The 20,126-nt window shown below is 36.0% G+C and overlaps 1 protein-coding gene across 1 annotated transcript in view; it reads right to left on the reverse strand.

The window, feature by feature from the left end:
• Positions 1-20,126, reverse strand: part of NT5DC1 (5'-nucleotidase domain containing 1) — a 121,719-nt gene that overhangs the window by 41,169 nt on the left and 60,424 nt on the right. The window lies entirely within an intron of this gene.

A 20,126-nucleotide genomic window follows, 5' to 3' on the forward strand; every position in this document is an offset into this window, starting at 1 on the left:
CTATACTTTTTAAAATAAACTTTAAACTTCAGAATAATTTTAAATCTACAGAAAAACTGCAAAGATAGTACAGAGAATTCCCATCCTTTACACTCAGTTTCCCCTATTATTAACACTTTACAACATTATGATACATCTGTCACAATTAATGAACCAATATTGATACATTATTACTAACTAAAGTCCATACTTTATTTATATTTCCTTAGTTTTTATCTAATGTCTTTTTCCTGTTCCAGGACCCCATCCAGGATCCCATATTACATTTAGTGGTCATGTTTCCTTAGTCTCCTCTTGGCCGTGACAGTTTCTCAGACTGTCCTTGTTTCTGATGACCGTGACAGTTTTGAGGAGTACTGGTCAGCTATTTTGTAGAATGTCCCTCAACTGAGATTCTTCTGGTGAGACTGGAGTTATGTATTTTTAGGAGAAAGAGCCCAGAGTACAGGTGCCATTCTCATATTATATCAAGGGTACATACTATCAACATGATTTGTCACTGTGGATGTTGATCTGGATCACCTGGCTGAGGCAGTGCTCGTCAGGTTTCTCCACTGTCAAATTACTCTCTTTTCCGCCTTTCCATACTGTGCTCTTTGGAAGGAAGTCACTATGTGCAGCCCTCGATGAAGGAGTGGGGAGTTACACTCCATATCCTTGAGGACGAAGCGTCTGCAAAAATTATTTGGAATTCATCTGCACAGGAAAGTAGTCTCTTCTCCCCATTTATTTATTTGTTCAATCATTTATTTATATCAATAGACTCATTGATATTTATTTTATACTTTGGGTCTATGGGTTATAATCCAACACTACTTTATTTTGGCCATTGGGAGCTCTATTATTTGATTCCTCTGTCCTTTTGACATACCCTGTCATTATGTTTTTTTTTTTTTTTTTGGACCACTTCCCTACTTTCTGGCACTACAAGATGCTCCAGGCTCATCTTGTGTATTGCCTACCCCAGTCCTAGAGTCAGACATTTCTCCAAAGAGCTCTGGTTCAGATTATTGGAGAATGATCTGGGCACCTTTCTAAAAGTTTTTAAAGGTGTTTTCATACACACACTTCTCTCACATCCACAGCCTCTCTGACAGATGGGTAAACTAAAGTTCAGAGTAGCTGAAGGATCTGCTCAAGATCAAGACTAATAATGGCAGTGGTGGGATAAAATTCAGTCTTCTGATGACAGTTCAGTGTCTTTTCCATTATGGGTGGTTTTTGGATGAGGACCTAGCCTCAAAGACCAGGTTCACAACTTGTAGGAAAAAGGAAAAAGGAAACAGGCATTTCTAGAACATAGTCTTTCCAGGAGGGAAAATATAACTGAGGTATGTGACAGACCTATCTATCCAGAAGAAACAACTGGAGATTCTGTCTTCTATGGAAAGAGGTCTCTAACTATATTACAGCAGTGGTTCTCAACTGGGGGTGATTTTTTCCCCTCCCCCCACCCCCCCCGAGACATTTGGCAATGTCTGGACACATTTCGTTGGGTAGGGGGTGTGCTGTAACTGGCATCTAGTGAAGAGATGTTGCCAAACATCCTATAACGCACAGAAGAACGCCCACAACAAAGAATTATCTACTTCAAAACGACAGCAGTGCTCACACAGAGAGACCCTATAGCCAGAGACCACTGAAGAACTTCATCCAATTTTACGCTGTTTCTACTCTTGCTGAATTTTTTTCCCTTTGGTGGCTATGAGGGATAATCATGGAAGATTCTGGGGGATTCTGTGACCTCATGAGCTGGTCTATTAGAAGAAAAAGGCCCCTGTTTTGATTAAGGAGTGTGGCTGACAATCAGATAAAAGAGACTCGTGTGGTCCTTCTGTGTGGGCCAAACAGCAAGAAGGGGCGCTCTTTAAAGTAAGCTGCTTGAATCAAGCAGGGCATGAACAGAGCGATCATTTCTGCAAGGGTGAGCATAGTTATATGTAATCAGCCAGAAAAGGGAAGGCCTATCGCCATATATGCCATCATCTACTGGCCACGCATCTGCCGTCTTCTAGTTCAGGAATGAGTTGTACAGAACAATAAGGTGGCTTGGAAAATCTGCAAGTGAATTGGTCAGCCTTACTAAGTAGATGGCGGTTACCCAGAAACTGTTGTTCACTGCTCAGTGACCTCAATTTGGAGAGGAAGTAAGTGACTGAGTCCCAGTGACCACCCAGCAGTCTGACAGAAGAAAGAACACTTTTTGTTTACCAGGACCTCTCTTGCAAGCTTTAGAAAAGCTTGCTCACTTTTGGTACTAACAAGTCAATGATGGACATTTTCTGAGCAAAGCTAGGTGTGCCCTGGGACCACAAACTGCCACTGCCCTCTATGAAAAAATATAGAGAGCTTACAGGGGCAGTATAATTTGGGGTGATCCTATTTGGGGAGATCCTGATAATGCAGACATGTATATGTAAAAATACTCAATGCACCATAATGTCTGGTACATAGTAACTGTTTGTCAGTGGTAGCAACAATAAAAGACCAAATGTTTACTTAATGTTTTCTAAGTGTCAGGCCCTGTGCAAAGTACTTTACACATTATCTCACTGAATACTCATAACTAGCCTATAAGATAAGTACCATGATCACTATTATTACCTAAGCCATCAAGGAAGTCAGATGCTTATGGAATATATGATGGGTAAGGAGAGGTTGAAACTGTCCTTTCGTGAGACAATCTGACTCCTGGAGATGACATGAGGTCAGGAGATCACAGGGGTAACAAATGTCAGGTTTAGCCCCTTAACATCCCCACACTACCAACCACAGTCTTACAGTAGGTGCTGAAACAAACACTGGACGGACGCATGGAAGGATGAATGAATAAGTGACCAAAATGCTTGTTATTAAATATGGTTATAGAGTAGAGACTCTCTCCCCATCTCAACTTCCCCCTTCTCAAATTACGGTTCAAAATGACTCTTTCCAGTCTCTCTGAAAGTTAGTGCTAGAAAAGAACTCTCTTTGGTCTTCATCCATGATGTCAGAGTCTGCTCTGTGCACATCACATTTGTTTGATCACTACTACTTGCTACTGCTGCTCTAAATCTACCTACGCTTTCAATCTTAGTCAATGAATACATTTGGCTGATTAACAACAGAGTCTACTGTTTGCTAAAGATGTGCCTTCTTCAACCAGAAATCTGGAAGATAGTTCTGACATCCATCTCTCTAACCCCTGATTATTTGGAGGAAGTGGCAGGGAAAAATCTAAGCAATAATTTCAAATGTGCTCATATCTAAAGGCAGAATATTTGGATTATATCTGGCATCCCTATAGTGAACTCTTCTTAAAAATAAATATTTCTGGAATGATTTGGTCACAATCTGGCCATGTTCAAGCCAATCTAGTACACTACCACTACTTCTTTAATAGAAAAAAATGTGAATTTAATAAAAATTTAAGATAAACAATAGAAATATACTAGAAAATTTTAAAAAGTGCTTCCATAAAACTGCTAATATTTTGGACAATCAACCTACTCCTCTTCTGCAAGATTTTTATAGTGAAATCTTAGTATAAAATCCTGGCAAGCCATTTTCTAAGCAGCAGATATACCGTTTCACTTACTAACATATACTTGCATTGTGCATTGAATCTGCTTTGTTTTATAGAAACTTACTATCCTGGCACTTCAGTGAACAAGATAGCTAAGAATTTCCACTGATGATATAACATATAGTATGACATAGGCTAACTCTAGGTTGTAAAGCAAAAACACTCCATGATACCCAGGTATAAGAGCAGGACATAGAAAGTTTAGAAGGAGTGGTGAGCAGTAATAACAGGGAAGAAAGATGACTTCAGGCTTGAAGAATTACAGTATATCTTCTAGATTTGAGGGTGAAAATGAGATATGCCACAGCATCCATGCACGGCTTTTTTGCTATCACTATATTTTAAAAAATGCTTTAATCAAACATGGACATGGTCAAAAACACTAATTAGAAAAGATATATGCACCCCTATGTTCACTGTAGCATCATTTATTCATTGTAGCTAAGATATGGAAGCAACCTAAGTGCCCCAAAATAGATAAGTGGATAAAGATGTGGTATATCTATCGATTGATCAACCTATCGATTTATCCAGTGGAATATTAGCCATAAAAAAGAATGAAATCCTGGACCTAGAAGGTATTATGCTAACTGAAATAAGTCAGCTAGCAAAAGATAAATACTGTATGATTTCACTTATACGTGGAATCTAAACAACAAAACAAATGAACAAACATAACAAAACAGAAACAGGGTTACAGATACAGAGAACAAACAGATGGTTCCCAGAGGGAAGGGGGGTGGGGAGAGGAAAGAAATAGGTGAGGGAGACTAAGAGGTACAAACTTCCAGTTGGAAAATAAATGAGTCACAGGTATGAAATGTACAGTGTGGGGAATACAGTCAACAACTATGTAATATCTTTGTATGGTGATATATCATAACTAGACTTACTACGGTGATCATTTTGAAATGTATAAAAATAACAAATCACTATGTTGTGCACCAGGAACTAATATAGTGTTATAGGTCAATTATACTTCAAAACCAACCGACAAACAAACAAACTCACAGAAAAGCGATCAGATTAGTAGTTAACAGAGGTGGGGAATAGAGGATGGGGAATTGGATGAAGGCAGTCAAAAGGTACAAACTTCCAGTTATAAGATAAATAAGTACTAGGGATGTAATGTACAGTATGATAAATCTAATGATGCTCTATGTTATATATGAAAGGTGTTAAGAGAGTAAATCCTAGGAGTTCTCATCACAAGGAAAAAAGTTTTTTCCATTTCTTTAATTTCGTATCTATGAGATGATGTATATTCACCAAACTGTGATAATCATTTCATGATGGATGTAGGTCAAATTATGCTGTATACCTTAAAACTTATACAGTGCTGTATGTAAATTATATCTCAATAAAACTGGAAAAACAACAACAACAACAAAAGGTTCTAACCCTATACATGCCCCTCTTCAGTCCTGTGCTCAAAGGTCACCATTTTTAGCCATTTGTTCTTAACTCTTCTGATAATTTACATTCACAACTCTAAGTAATATACTTAAGTTCTTAGTTCATAAGCTTTAGACAATATCCACTGACTTCCTACTAAGAAATGAGGATTTACTTAACTCACATTATCCTTTATTATCCTTCTCCTTCCTCTTTACAATATTTATAGTTATATTTAGTTTTATTCTTTTACTGGTCACTTTTTAAATACTGCACTTCAAGCTCTTATTTGTTGTTCCATCAAATTTTAACTCCCCACAACGTAAAACAGGCTATTAGTGACTCTGCTTCCCACCAACTCTCCAACCTCCTTCTACATCTTAACTTCTGACCATCATCTTATTTTTTTCCAATTACCAACAAACCTTTCTATGCTTTGTTTATGAGTTGTTTCTAAAAATTAAAGTTAAATAATCTGTGTTTACTGTATTGTGATCTATAAATATTATTCATAGCAGAAACAAGTAATGTTTTAGAATTACATTTCTATTTCCAGAGATCCATTTTTATGAACTGTCATTCAAAAGAACAAGTTACTAGAATAAAGGTCAAATAGATTTCTTTTTCTTAGTTTTAATAATTGCTCAAATTCAAGCCACATTTTTGTGGAATTGTGATTGGACAATGACCTTATTGTATACTTTTTATCTGGAGTTTCTAATTGCCTTTACTTTTCTATTGTTCATCAAATCATCAAATTTTTACAGCAAAATTATGTTTGGGTCCAACACATAAAGATGAAAATTTCAAAGTTTATTATAGCAGACTTAAAATGAAAATAAACTTTTGAAAACACTATTTTGTTTTTAAATACTTAAAGATAACCTTTTGCTTATGCATCCCTTAACATGAAGATGAGATATATTCTATGTATATTAATAAGCTCCATTTATATGGTACTGTCAGTTTATAAAACACTGCTTGCACATATTATTTTATGCTCTCAACCCATGAAGGAGGCAATATCTTCTCTATTTCACAAACACAGCAATTTAACATCAGAGAGACTGAGAGATTTAGCTAAGATTGGACAGCAAGTAAGCTGCAAGTTCCAAATTTGAAAACAAGTTTTGTTTCTTTTTCTTTTCAAAGTCCAATGTTTTTCGCTTCTACCACAGCTGCCTACCACATGGGCTCTTTCTGCCTTTTGTTTAGAAATAAAACATCATGATTTTTGGTTTAGAAGTTTTGTTATCAGTTAGAGCACTCCTATGGAAAGCAACACAGTACTTTCACTCCTTACTTATTACTAGATTTTTGGGGCAGGAATTTTGTAAATAAACAATTGAAAAGCTGGCAGAACTAGGAGAAAAACACAAATAAACCAAAAGGACATTACATAAAGAGATGCTACAATAACAAACTGAATAGTCAAGGAAGGCCAAAGATTCATAAGCACTAGCTTTCTCAAGTAATAAATAAGCGTCTATAATGCACTGGAGTTACTACTCCAGCAATATAGCATTGATATAAAAATGGACATTGATCCCAATCATACTCTGACAAACCAAGTATATCTCACACAAATAGCTTCCTAGGAACAACTCTGGGTACTGATTTGGAAAGATCAAGGGCAACCAAGGAGAAATGGGGTATGGAGAAGATGCCATGTGAGGAACCAGGGGAAGCTGAGCATAGAGAAGTAGGCTCATGTTAACAGTCATATGAGCACAAAGAAGCAGGTTTCAGCTTAACACCAGGAAGATTCCAACAGAGGAAACGTGCCCTCAGAAACAGACAAAATATTAGCATTTGGACCAGGTGGATTTCTGTTAGTTGAAGCTTTAGACTCTCTACACAGGCATAAGGCAAAAGCTGAAAATTCAATTTCAGAATTTTGAATTTCATGTTTACCTTTTATAATAAACAAAATAAATATTCTTTAATGTTATTTAAGATCTTATTTTTGACTTTACATCAAAAGAAAATAGTTCAGGAAAAAAAAGTTTCTTAAAACAAGAACCTACTTAAAGATTAACAGAAACACAGAATGCAATTTGAGCAAGAAGAAATGTCCAGGCTTTCATCTACATATGCTTAAACTCTAATATGTCAACTTTCTTTTTTCAAACTGATGGGGGAAAGTAGTCCAGTTTGATTCTTTTGTATGTAGCTGTCCAGTTTTCCCAACACAGTTTATGAAGTGACAATCTTCTCCCCATTATATGTTCTTGTCTTCTTTGTTGTAGATTAACTGACCATATAAGTGTGAGTTCATTTCTGGACTCTCTATTCTGCTCCATTGATCTACATTTCTGTTTCTGTGCCAGTACCACATGGTTTTGATTACTGTAGCTCTGTAGTATAGTTTGAAATCAGGAAGCATGATACCCCCAGCTTTGTTCTTCTTTCTTAAGATTGTTTTGGCTGTTTGGGGTCTTTTGTGTTTCCATACAAATTTTAGAATTATTTGTCCTAATTCTGTGAAAAACGCCATTGGTATTTTGATAGGGATTGTACTGAACCTGCAGAATGTCTTGGTTACTATGGTCATTTTAACAATATTAACTCTTCTAATTCATAAGCATGAACTAACTTTCCATTTGTTTGTGTCATCTTCAATTTATTTCATCAGTGTCTTATAGTTTTCTGAGTACAGGTCTTTCACCTTCATTAGATTTATTCCTGGATATTTTATTCTTTTTGATTCGATTATAAATGGGATAGTTTTCTTAGTTTCTCTTTCTGATAGCTCATTGTTAGTATATAGAAATGCAACAGATTTCTGTATATCAATAATGTATCCTGCAATTTTACCAAATCCATTGATGCATTCTAGTAGCTTTTTGGTGGCATATTTAGCATTTTCTATATATAGTATCATGTTATGTGCAAACAGTGATGGTTTTACTTCTTCCTTTCCAATTTGGATTCCTTTTATTATTATTTTTTAATCTGACTGCTATGGCTAGGACTTCCAGTACTATGTTGAATAAAAGTAGTGGGAGTGGGCATCCTTATCTTGTTCCTGATCTTAGAGGAAATGCTTTCAGCTCTTCACCATTGAGTATGATGTTAGCTGTGGGCTTGTCATATGGCCTTTATTATGTTGAGGTTAAGTTCCTTCTATACCCAATTTGTTGAGAGTTTTTATCATAAACAAATGTTAAATTTTGTCAAAAGCTTTTTCTGCATCTATTGAGATTATCATATGATTTTTATTCTTTGCTTTGTTAATGTGGTGTACCATGTTCATTGATTTGCGGACACTGAACCATACTTGCATCCTTAGAATAAATCCATATAAACTCAAAATGGATTAAAGACTTAAATGTAATGCCTGAAACAATAAAACTTCTAGAAGAAAGCATAGGCAGTATGCTCTCTGTTAGTCTTAGCAATAGTTTTTTGGATATGTCTCCTCAGGCAAGGGAAACAAGAGCACAAACAAACAAACGGGACTACGTCAAACTAAAAAGCTTTTGCACAGTGAAGGAAAGTATCAACAAAATGAAAAGGCTGCCTACTGAATGGGAGAAGATATTTGCAAATGATATATCTTATAAGGGGTTAATACCCAAAATACACAGAGAACTCATACAAGTCAACATCAAAAAAACAAGAACAAAAACAAACAAACAACCAGATTAAAAAATGGACAGAGGACCTAAACATATTTCCAAAGAAGACATACAGATAGCCAACAGGCACAGGAAAAGATGCTCAACATCACTAATCATCAGGAAAATACAAATCAAAACCACAATGAGATACTACCTCACACCTGTCAGAAGGGCTATTATCAAAAAGATGACAAATAACATGCATTGGCAAGGACGTGGAAAAAAAGGGAACCCTTGTGCACTGTTGGTGGGAATGTAAACTGGTGCAGCCACTATGGAAACGGTATGGAGGTTCCTCAAAAAATTAAAACTAGAACTACCATATTATCCAGCAATTCCACTACTGGGTATTTACCCAAAGAAAATGAAAACACTAATTTGAAAAGATATATGCGCTCCTATGTTCATTACAGCATTATTTACAATAGCCAAGATATGGAAGCAACCTAAGTGCCCATCAATAGATGAATAAAGAAGATGTGATATATATATATATATATATATACACACACACACACATACATACATACACACACACATATATATATATCTATATATGAAATATACAGGGGTTTGGGGGGGATGAGAGAAGCAGGTGAAGGACAAATTTCCAGTATAAATGAGTTACAGGTATGAAATGTACAGTGTAGGGAATATAGTCATTAACTATGTAATATCTTTGTATGGTGACACGCTATAACTAGACTCTTTTTTTTGTGGTGATCAGTTTGAAATGTATAAAAATACCAAATCACTACATTGTGCACCAGGAAGTTACACAGTGTTGCAGGTCAATTATACTTCAAAAACAAACTCATAGAAAAAGAGGTCAGATTTGTGGTTACCAGAGGTGGGGGTTGGGGGGAGGGGGAATTGGAGGAAGGGGGTCAAAAGGTACAAACTTCCAGTTATAAGTAAGTACTAAGGATATACTAAGAATATAATGCACAACGTGATAAATATAATGAACACTGCTGTATGTTATCTATGAAAGTTGTTAAGAGAGTAAATCCTAGGAGTTCTCATCACAAGGAAAAATAATTTTTTCTTTTATTTTGTATCTATAGGAGATGAAGGATGTTCACTAAACTCACTGTGATAATCCCTTCATGATGTTTGTAAGTCAAATCATTATGCTGTACACCTTAAACTTATACAGTGCTATATGTCAATTATATCTCAATAAAGCTGGAAGAAAAAATTCAAATGATAGGGGGAAACGAGTATAACTCTCCAAAGCAGAAATATATTTCATAAGAATATTTGATTACATACAAAAAAGGGAATCATCCCTTTCGTCAATAATAGTATTAGCTGATATTTATTGAGAGCTCACTACATGTTAGGCACTGTGTTTAACACATCATATGCATCATCTCACTAATAATAATACAATTTATCCCAATTTTAAATATTTGCAAATGAAGATTTATAGGGGTTAACTTGCCAAAGTCAAAGACTTAAGTCCAAGCTCACATCCATCTCTTAAACATCACATACACTACCACTAACTACCTAATTCAGTGGATTGGAAGTCCATGCGATAAATTCTTACCATGATATTAATGATTATCAATTTTCATCTGAGTAATGGGCAAAAGGGAGATTAATCAGATGCATTTCATAAGCCCAAATTCTCATTCTCATGTTTGTTGATAATTTCTATTATGTTTATTCTGTCCAAAAAAAAAAGGAAAATCAATGTAGCTCAAGAGTAGCACAACTAATTTGAATTCATCTCTGATAATGCTTCACTCTCCCTTGCTGGTGAGGACATTAATAAACAATGAGAATCTGGCAGCCTTAAGGTCTAGGAAGCTCAAGTATACAAATACTGCATATTGATGATATACATACTTTTAAGAGGTAGGTCTTAGGAGAAACATGTCAAATTTTGATGTTGATTGCAGAAACTTATCTAACCTACATTACTACGTAATAGTTAGACAATTCTGTAGAATATTTTCAGCAATAGGAAGATTTTCTTTACAGATAGTTTAGACCAGCAGTCCCCAACCTTTTTGGCACCAGGGACTGGTTTCATAGAGGACAATTTTTCCACGGACCGGGGTCGGGGAGGGGGGATAGTTCAGGCGGTGATGCCAGCAATGGGGGAGCGGCAGATGAAGCTTCGCTGGCTCGCCGCTCACCTCCTGCTGTGCAGCCCAGTTCCTAACAGGCCACAGCCCGTGGCGCGGTAACGGTCCACCGCGCAGGGCTTGGGAACCCCTCGTAGACAGACTATTTTCCTACTGCCCTTCATTCCATGTACCATGCAAACTGAATAATCAAGACATGCTTATTCTTATGTATAATTAATCAAATACATAAAAATCTTTTTGAGTTAGACAGTGATTGCTGAAGGCTATTTCATCTTATCAATAAACTATAATCTATCAGTAAATATTTATGAAGCACCTATGAAGTGGAAATCACTTGCACCATAAGACCTTTTTCTTTCCTCTTCTTTCCTTCCGCAGAGAAACAGGAGCTATGACAGTAAGTACAGCAGGGTTTTTTGTTTACTTATGGTTAACATTTTTTGAAGACCTCAGATGCTCTTCCTTGTTTTGTATCTTGAAGCAACCGGTCTTGTTTCAGGTCATAGGTATAAATTCTTGCTAAACTACAGGAGGAAGAGCAGGAGTTCTTTATTTTCTTTCTTTTTTTTTTTTTCTTTACCATATTGACTTTCAGGACTGAGTAACATTAAATGGGTAGAAGCACACATTACATTTCTAAAGAATGGTTTCTCCTATTATTAGCATTTAGCCCAGGAGTTCAGAGACAGGTCCTGGCCCTAGTTCTAACACTTACTCACTATGCAGCTTTGGGGAAGTCACCTTAAGGCCTCTCAACCTCAGTTTCCTCGTTTAAAACAAGGAACCGGAGTTGGATAATTTCTCAACTCCATTCCAGCTCTGTAATCCTAGCATTTCCTTGTAATGGTCATTATAAATAGGGGTAAACTACTAATGAGGACCCATGTAGAAGCCGCACACAGAACCCAACCCAATGAAACTGAAAACGCGTCTCTGGCACCTTCTCGGATTACTGAAATCCAGCAGACCTGTCACTTGCTCCTCAGCAGAACGATTCTTTCCACACCACATGATTCTGGCACTTCAGAGACCACCACATTTTTGGCAGCTTTGCAGGCCTAAAATCTTCCCTATTTGGTTTTATTCAAGACCCAGTAAAGCAAAGAATTGTGCAAAGTCGATGCTTTCTGCACTGGGTGTGTATCTCCATAACCACTGTCACTTTTATTGCTCTTAAATTTAGCATGTAAAAACACCAACTAATGTGATGGGGGGTTTGTTTGTTTTGTTTTCTCAAGATGCAATGCTACTAGCTCCTTTATCCTACCTACTGTCTCCCTTAACTCTCACCCTTCCTCCAAGTAACTATCCATAGCTCCCCCTTGCTACATCCACCAATATAAGAACCATCAGAAATTACTTCCTTTTATCTTGTGGCGACAACCTCACTTTTCAAAGAAAAATCCCCAGTATTTCACCTAATAATGAAAGAAAAAATAGGAAGATAATTTTTAAAAATACTGTTTTGGCTCAGGGAGTGCTGGATTTCCCTCACTGAAAATGGAAAAGAAAATAAACATATACTATCTACTACGTGCCAGGCACTTTATATACCTCATCTCATTTAACATCCACTATCAGCTCTGTGATAGATATTGTTACACTCTTGTCACAGCTGAAAAAAGCCCTGAGGTTGAGTCAGTGGCATGAAACAATTTGCCCATATTTAAACAGAGGCCGTGCAGTTTCCATCGTATCATGCGGCACATATTACTCTGACACTCTCTGAAAACTATTAAAAGAAAAGCATATATTTCATTTCTCTTGTGAAATCAGTTTAAAAATCTTGAAAGGCAAATGCATAGATACAGCAAAGTATACAATAAAATAATTATGTACTTCCTTTGAAGGGATGCTAATAAGCACTTGGCATTGAATTAAGTATCTGCTCTGCCTACCATTACACTTCATTTTCCCTACCTTCTGCATATGAATGGATTTTTGTATCCATCTCTTTAAGGATACAGTTTTATTAGAATCATTTTATTCACCCTCAAAACATTTTACCATAGCCAACTATAAATATTTACTCTCACTTGACAAGCAAGAGGCTTTCCAAAGGAGAGAAAAATAGTCTGCACAGCTGGTTTAAACTTTTGAACTCGATTTCATCCACAAGAATTATAGAGAACCAGCAGTCTCACGATCACAACTCAATGTCATCCAACATGAGTTCACCTGTTTGTATGTACATTCATGTGTCGTCCTTAACGTAAAAAGGATCTCAATTACTTGCACAAAACGTTTAGGAATAAGATAAAGATACAGAAGACAGAATAAACATCACAACCAGAGGCAATCAGAGTAAAATGTCAATATCAGAAAGACAAAAAATAAAACGCACACATACAACAATACTGGACTACATGTAAGTCACCAACGGGACTCTGAACTTACTGGCACTCAAAATGGGGAAAATTACATACACACAATTCTGTCTATGAGAGAGAAAACTTCTAGTTAATCGAGGTCAATCTTTTACCACAATTTACACCTGAAAGAAATTTCTCAAGAGTGAAACTAAAAAACAGAGCAGAATTTAAGTAGAAGGGGATATATGTATACATACAGCTGATTCACTCTGCTGTACAATATAAACTAACACAATATTGTAAAGCAACTATATTCCAATAAAAAAATAAAAAATAAAAAAAAATTTAAGTAGAAGAGATATTCCTAAACATCCTATTTCAACCAGATTCAATGAATGTTTGGAAGAGTCATTGTAATGATGAGTAAATTGACAGGTGAAGACTTTGCTGTAAGTTGAGAATATGCAAGGCTACAACTTCTAGGATTTATAAGGTCTGTTTTAAATACAGTAAAGTTCTACTGTCTGAATCAATGTTAATGTTTTATTTATCCATTGCAATTACAAACTTAGACTCCATACTTTAAAATGATAGAGCTATTTAATTAATTTTAAACAAATAAAAACAGAACAAAATGAGAAACAGTTTTGTTCTGATTACATATTTATTTCAAGAATTCAAACTGGGAGCCAAAATAACTAGTTTAGAATGTCTTCTGTTCAAAGTATACCACATGTCTTAACTTGGTTATGTGAATTAAATTATGGTTATGATTTCTTTGTTATAACAAATTCTTCCTCCAAAAGAGATATCACTTTTCTACACTTGTAATTACATAAATATTTCCCAAAAGAAATCCCATGAATGATACTAAGATGTATAAAAAATATTATTAAACTTGAGAAAGTCATTAACACTATGGTAAACCTGTTAGCAAAAGATATTAGCTTTGTCTTATATTGCATGGTGAGAGAACTTCATGGTGGAAGTTCTATCTTACAGCTGTACTATAATATTTAGTATAGATCTAAGGAGATTCTAATATATATAATTTTCCTATAATAAGTAGTTCTTAAGAAAATATCCAAGGAAGAATTCAAATAAAACAATGATTCTGTTAATATCCAAAGATTAAGAATGAAATGACCAGAAAAAAAGGATTTACCTTAAAAAAAAAAGCCACTCCCTCTTACATACTACTTTAGTTGATAAAAAGTAAGCAAAAACTAAAAATAATAGAATATTTTAGAATAAGTACAGTATAATAAATTAATTTTCCTCATGACATACCTGAGAGATACTGATGATCAGTAAAATATGGAGGCAGAAACTACAGGGAAGTTTCAAAAAACAGCACAGATGAGAGGGAGTAAATCCTCTTCTTTCACTAAGCCTACTGTGCTTAAATCTGCAAAATTCTTGCTCTTCCTCAAAACACTATAAATCTTGCAATACTTATTCATTAGAGAGCTCCTATCCAATTTTAATAAGAAAACTAATTTTATCTTGCATCATAAACACTGAGTAGGCATTTTCTAAGAATCCACATAATTTGCAAATGAGTATCTTTATTTAGCAGAAAACTTTAGGCAAAATATGGAGTAGATGAAAAATCAACATGCAAGCTCTGTTTCTGGTTTGGATGAAGAAGGATGTGGAAGACCTTTGCTCCTGCTGAAAGCACAACAAATCCCCAGATAAACATCAACACATTTCTTTCCATAGAAGAGCTGCGAACACACAGAATGTAAAAAGAAATGTTCAAGAATTAAACGGGAAGAGGCCACTTTCATATCTTGGACCCATCGCTGAGCTTGGAGAGGTGAGCCCACCACAGAAGGACAGTTTGTCAGGCAAGAAGAAACCAGACAGAATATGGATGTACTGTGGACTTACTGTTAGGATTTAAATCTGTAGGGGCTCCAAATGCAAAGATAAACCTCTCTGCTAAGTCACTGTCCTACACATGGGGATTTGAAGAATCAGTAGAGGTTGGGCATAGGACACATGAACTAGCTCCTTGTGGCACCGCATTGGAGGAAAGGGGTCAGCACAACGAAAGGTGGTTAAGAAGACACTGGCTACAATTTTAAAAAGCTGCCCTAGCTAAGTGTGGGACAGCATGTCAGCCTGAAATAGCTCAGAGCACCTGACAGCAGGGGTCTCTGGATTCACTCACAAGGCTTTCCACAGGCCTCCACCAGGTACTCATGACAAGACTGGGGGTGGGGCAGGAGACCTGACAGAGCTTTGGTACAACAAAAGCAAAATACAAAGCAAAAAAGTTATGGGAGCTAGAAGCAGTCCAAATTTATCTGGATAAAAATTCAGATAAAATTTATCTGGATAAAAGATGGTTTTCATTAAAAACAAAAAGAAAGACAAAAAAAAGCTTACTGAAAGTCAAAAAGGGAAGAAGCCAGAATTCTCTAGTGTGTCTATTCGTCATACAAGTTCCATCACTTCTATCATGAAAGCAAGCAAGAATAAGGAATACTTTATTCACTAAACATTTGTATTTGGTCATGGGCATAATTTGAGTTAAATGTTTCACTGAACATGCATACCATGTTTTGCATCAGGAGAGAGGGAAAAAATTAACATTGGAGAAGAGTCCTATTAGTAGGGTCAAAAGAGTCTGTTTATAATGTTCTTACAGAAGAATTCCAAATAAGTATATTTTCCCCTGTTCCAAGCAGGGGAGTTTAATTCCTGTCTCCCAACCTTGCGTGTGGGCTGGACTTAGTGACTTGTTTCCAAAGAACATAGTATAAAATGGGGAAAAATAGCAATTTTACAGTAGAGAAACCTGGAAAATGCTATGTTGGCTATCAAGGTTAATATCATCAGTGATATTACATTGATAGTATATATCCCGGGTATGATGTGATGAGAATACCTTTTCACCTCTATGGGAGTTTCTTCCAAACCTGCAACCCCAGTCTAGTCATGGGAAAAAAAAAAAAAATCAAACAAACCCAAATGGAAGAACACTTTACAAAATACTTGGCTAGTACTCCTCAAGATTGTCACGGTCATGGGAAATAAGGAAAGACTGAGAAAATGTCACAGCCAGAAAAGACTAATAATAAGACATGATGACTAAATGTAATGTGGTATCCCGGATGGGATCCTGGAACAGAAAAAGGATATCAGTGGAAAAGCTGGTGGAATCCAAATGAAGTCTGGAGTTTAGTTTGTAGTAATGTATCAGTGTTGTTTTCCCAGTTTTGACAAATGCATCGTAGCAATGTAAGAAGCTAATATTAGAGGAAAATGGATGAGGGCTATACGGCATCTCTTCATATTATCTTTGACACTTTTCTGTAAATCTAGGGATTATTTTTAAAAGTTTATAAAACAAAAAAAATTTTTTAAAAACCCACAAAAAGTAGTATGTTTAGGAAAAGAGAAGACCAAGGGGATTTCTCTGACCTGTGCCTTGCTTCCAGGAGCACACTTGCCCTCATACACCTTTCCTGTCACTGTTGCTGGAATGGAACACTCCACGTGAATGAAGCTCACTTCTCTAAAGTGGACTGACAGACTGCCTATCCCCTCATACCACAGCACTAGAATATTCTTTTCTGTTATCTAAAAAGCATAGAAGTAGAAGACACCTTCAGTGTTTTCACTAATGCGCCACATCTTTCCACCACCATCCCAGATGGGTGCAGGTATTTTGGTTTCAGGCTGTTAAAGGCAAATGCACCAATTTCTTCCTATTTTTTAATCATAATTTTTAAAGTTTCAATTTTGTTGCCCTTTAAAACAAAATTTTGAGAGCTTCAATGTGTATTTCAAGTGAGTGGTAATGAGCAGCCTTGAACACAGTTACATAATCAGTTGATCACTCAGATGGACACTGCTAAGGGCTATGTCTTACATAGTGTCTTTAGTTATTTTTAATACACTGTGTTTAATTTACGCACATAATGGGCCACTGGAAAAAGATCAGAAGCATAAAGACCACAAATTTTGAACTTTAACAAATTATGGAAGACTGTAAAAATGACTAATTCTACAGGCTCACCTCAAAATAATAATATCTATGAACTACAGTCATCTGGTCAAATTTCTTATGTAACAAATCAAAATATCTCTGGTAATTCAGTAAAAAATGTTAAAAGAAACAATATAAAGATGATTTTATCCTAAGTGGTTATCCACACCTGCATGAGAAACTATAGAAAAGTGCTTGCAAATAGAATCCTGAAACATTCTTTCTTATCTCATCATTTAGAAACCAAATAGGAACAAAGAGATTTTCCTAAAGGTCAAAATTCAAGAATTCCAAACATCCAGATATGAAAACAGTTTTTGACTATTTCTGATGTCTTAACACATAAAAAATATAATAAACACTTTAAAAATACTCAACAAATAATTTTTCTTACATTATAGTATAAGTATTACCAAGGATTATCTTAAAATGAACTTTACAGTATAATATTTAATAGTATGCTAATCTAATATAATTTTTAACTTTAAATCATATCCTACACCATGTAAAAATAAAAACATAATTTTCAAAATTTCTATGAGGGAATCAAGGAATCATATTACTTAGGAAAGGGTTCACAAATACACAAAAGGCTACAAAATGTTCAACAAGTTCAATTATCTTGATTTACAGATGGAAAAAATTAACATCCAACATTTGTTTAAATTCCTATAGAGTTTGGAAGAAAGTGATAGTGTTCAGGCAAGAACTGACTTCTCTCTGTTCCTCACAATCTTTCCACAAATAACTTCTCCTTTAAGAAACTGCAGCCTTCATCTGGCTGCCATCCATCAACAAGATCCTCACCGCTAAGCAAAGTGAGTCAGAAAACTCTCCCATCCTTGGACTTCTCTGTGTGTCGGAACTGGATTTAAAAACTCTTTAAGCACATCGCCAACATCAAAACACAAGGCTTAGAAAATATACACTCATACCAATGGTGTTATCCCAAGGCTTCTCACTGAACCCCAACTGCCCAACACAGCCCCACTATTCCCACCATGGGAGGAAAGCTAAAAACTCAAGAGTTCTGAAATGATCTTTAAAATCAAAAGCAGAATAGAAAATATCAGAGAAAAGCAGAGGGGTACAGAGGATCTCTAACAGAAAATTCAGCCAAATCAAATGTGGAATAAGCTTTCTTCCTGCTTTGCCCTCCTTCCACCTCACTGCCTGCCCCATTCCAGGTCCCTCCCAAAAGCTAGTTCTCAAGTTACATGACATTTATGATTTAAACAAGTATTTTGTAAGTACAGGTCTAAAATCTGATTATTATGATAATCATCATCTTCACCACCACTAACACTTGCACAGGATGACTTGTTTTTGAAAGTATATTCCCAATTTCTGATAGCTAGAGCATAAATGGCCTTTTGGAACAGGGTCTATTTGTAATTCCCTTTCACAAAATGCTCTTTTTAAGCCAGAGCAAAAAAACACATATTTATTTGACTTTATGACTTGTATTCTTTGTAAAATAATAATCTTGGCAAGTAATTAACAAAACAAGTGATGAAAACACTAAAATATGCAAAACCATAAAAGTGGTGACAACTATATTTTAATGGTTCACTCATACATCGATTAATTTATTCAACAATCATTCATTGAGCACTTACTATGGCTCAAGGATTTTGCTAGGGATAAAAGAAGATGAATGTTCACTACTTTTAAGGATATTACAGGGCAGTAAAGAGAGACAGCTGTGGGAACCAACAAGTTCAAAGAAGAGTGGTAGGGTAATCAGTGGGTAGAAGGAGGCCATCGAGGAGAAAGGGTAGAGGTCAATCACAGAATTACGTGGGACAGGATAAGTGTCGGGAAAAGCCTCAGGGAGGGGATGACCTTGGAGCTGAAGTCTGAAAGATCAGTTGGCCCTGGTAGATAATGAAGATGGGATACCTGGAGGGTGGGGGTGGGATGCTGACCTTCCGAGCTGATGCACTGAAGTACAGCATAGAGTTCTATGAAACACACTGGAAAACAGCAAGCAAGCAACTCGGCAAGGCTGGAATTTGAGGGAGTGAGGTCTAGCAATATCCAAGGCTTAGCTCTTGCGAAGAAATATAACTCTATCCATAAATTGTTCTTAATTGTTTCTGGACACAGATCCTTTTCAGAATTTAAAGGTAAATAAAAAACAAACAACAACAAAACTTAAGAGCTAAAGTGTACTGATCACTTACTATGAGTCAGGCATTTTTCATACATTTCTCATTTAATATTATATTCTCAACAATCCTAGGAATAGGAATGATTTAATTGTTTCTGAACACAGATATTTTTCAGCATTTAAAGGTAACAACAACAATAAAACTAATAGCCATAGTGTATTTATTACTTACTATGAGTCAGGTACTTGACATACATTTCTTATTTAATTTTATATTCACAACAACCATAGGAATAGGAATTACTTCTGTCACTAATGACGGCTAGGTAATTCACCCCCAGCCACCCAATTAAGTGGCAGGATGGACTTCAACCTCAGTTTAACTTAACCCTGTGCTCTTTGTGCTCTTGGGACACTCTCTCTGCATAACAATTTTTAAAAAGCACATGTATCTACACCATTATTTTCTTCTTCTCATTCAGACTGAACTCCCAATCATGGGGCAGGGGAGTGAGATAATCTCCTTTGATTTCACATCTTCCTTTAGCTACCACTCCCTTTTACCACTTCACAGCAAAACCAATAAAGAGTTGTCTACACTGGTCATATCCATTTTCTCACTTCCTGTTCTCCTTTCAAAGTAGTCTTCTTGCTGAAGGAAGTAGGAACCTGTTCTGGACAATGCCAGCTACAGCCTCCATATTGCTAATTCAATGGCCAACTGACTGTCCTCATATTACCCCACAGCTCAGCAGGTGATTACTTTTCTTCTCTTAGCTCCTGGACACCATTCTCCACTATTTTTGTTGTTTTCCTTTTCTCCTCACCTTATCTGCCCTCTTCTCAGCAGCTCTTCTGCCCTCAGGAACTCTAAATGTTGGACTGTCCCTTGCTCAGCCCTGCATTTTTTCCCTCCTTTTATGAAGTTAAATACCATCTATATGCTGATAATCAATACATTTTTTAAAAAATTCATTTATTTATTTTTGGCTGCATTGGGTCTTCGTTGCTGT

The sequence above is a fragment of the Eubalaena glacialis genome, chromosome 12 (genome assembly GCF_028564815.1).
Source record: "Eubalaena glacialis isolate mEubGla1 chromosome 12, mEubGla1.1.hap2.+ XY, whole genome shotgun sequence".
In the NCBI taxonomy this organism is placed as follows: domain Eukaryota; kingdom Metazoa; phylum Chordata; class Mammalia; order Artiodactyla; family Balaenidae; genus Eubalaena; species Eubalaena glacialis.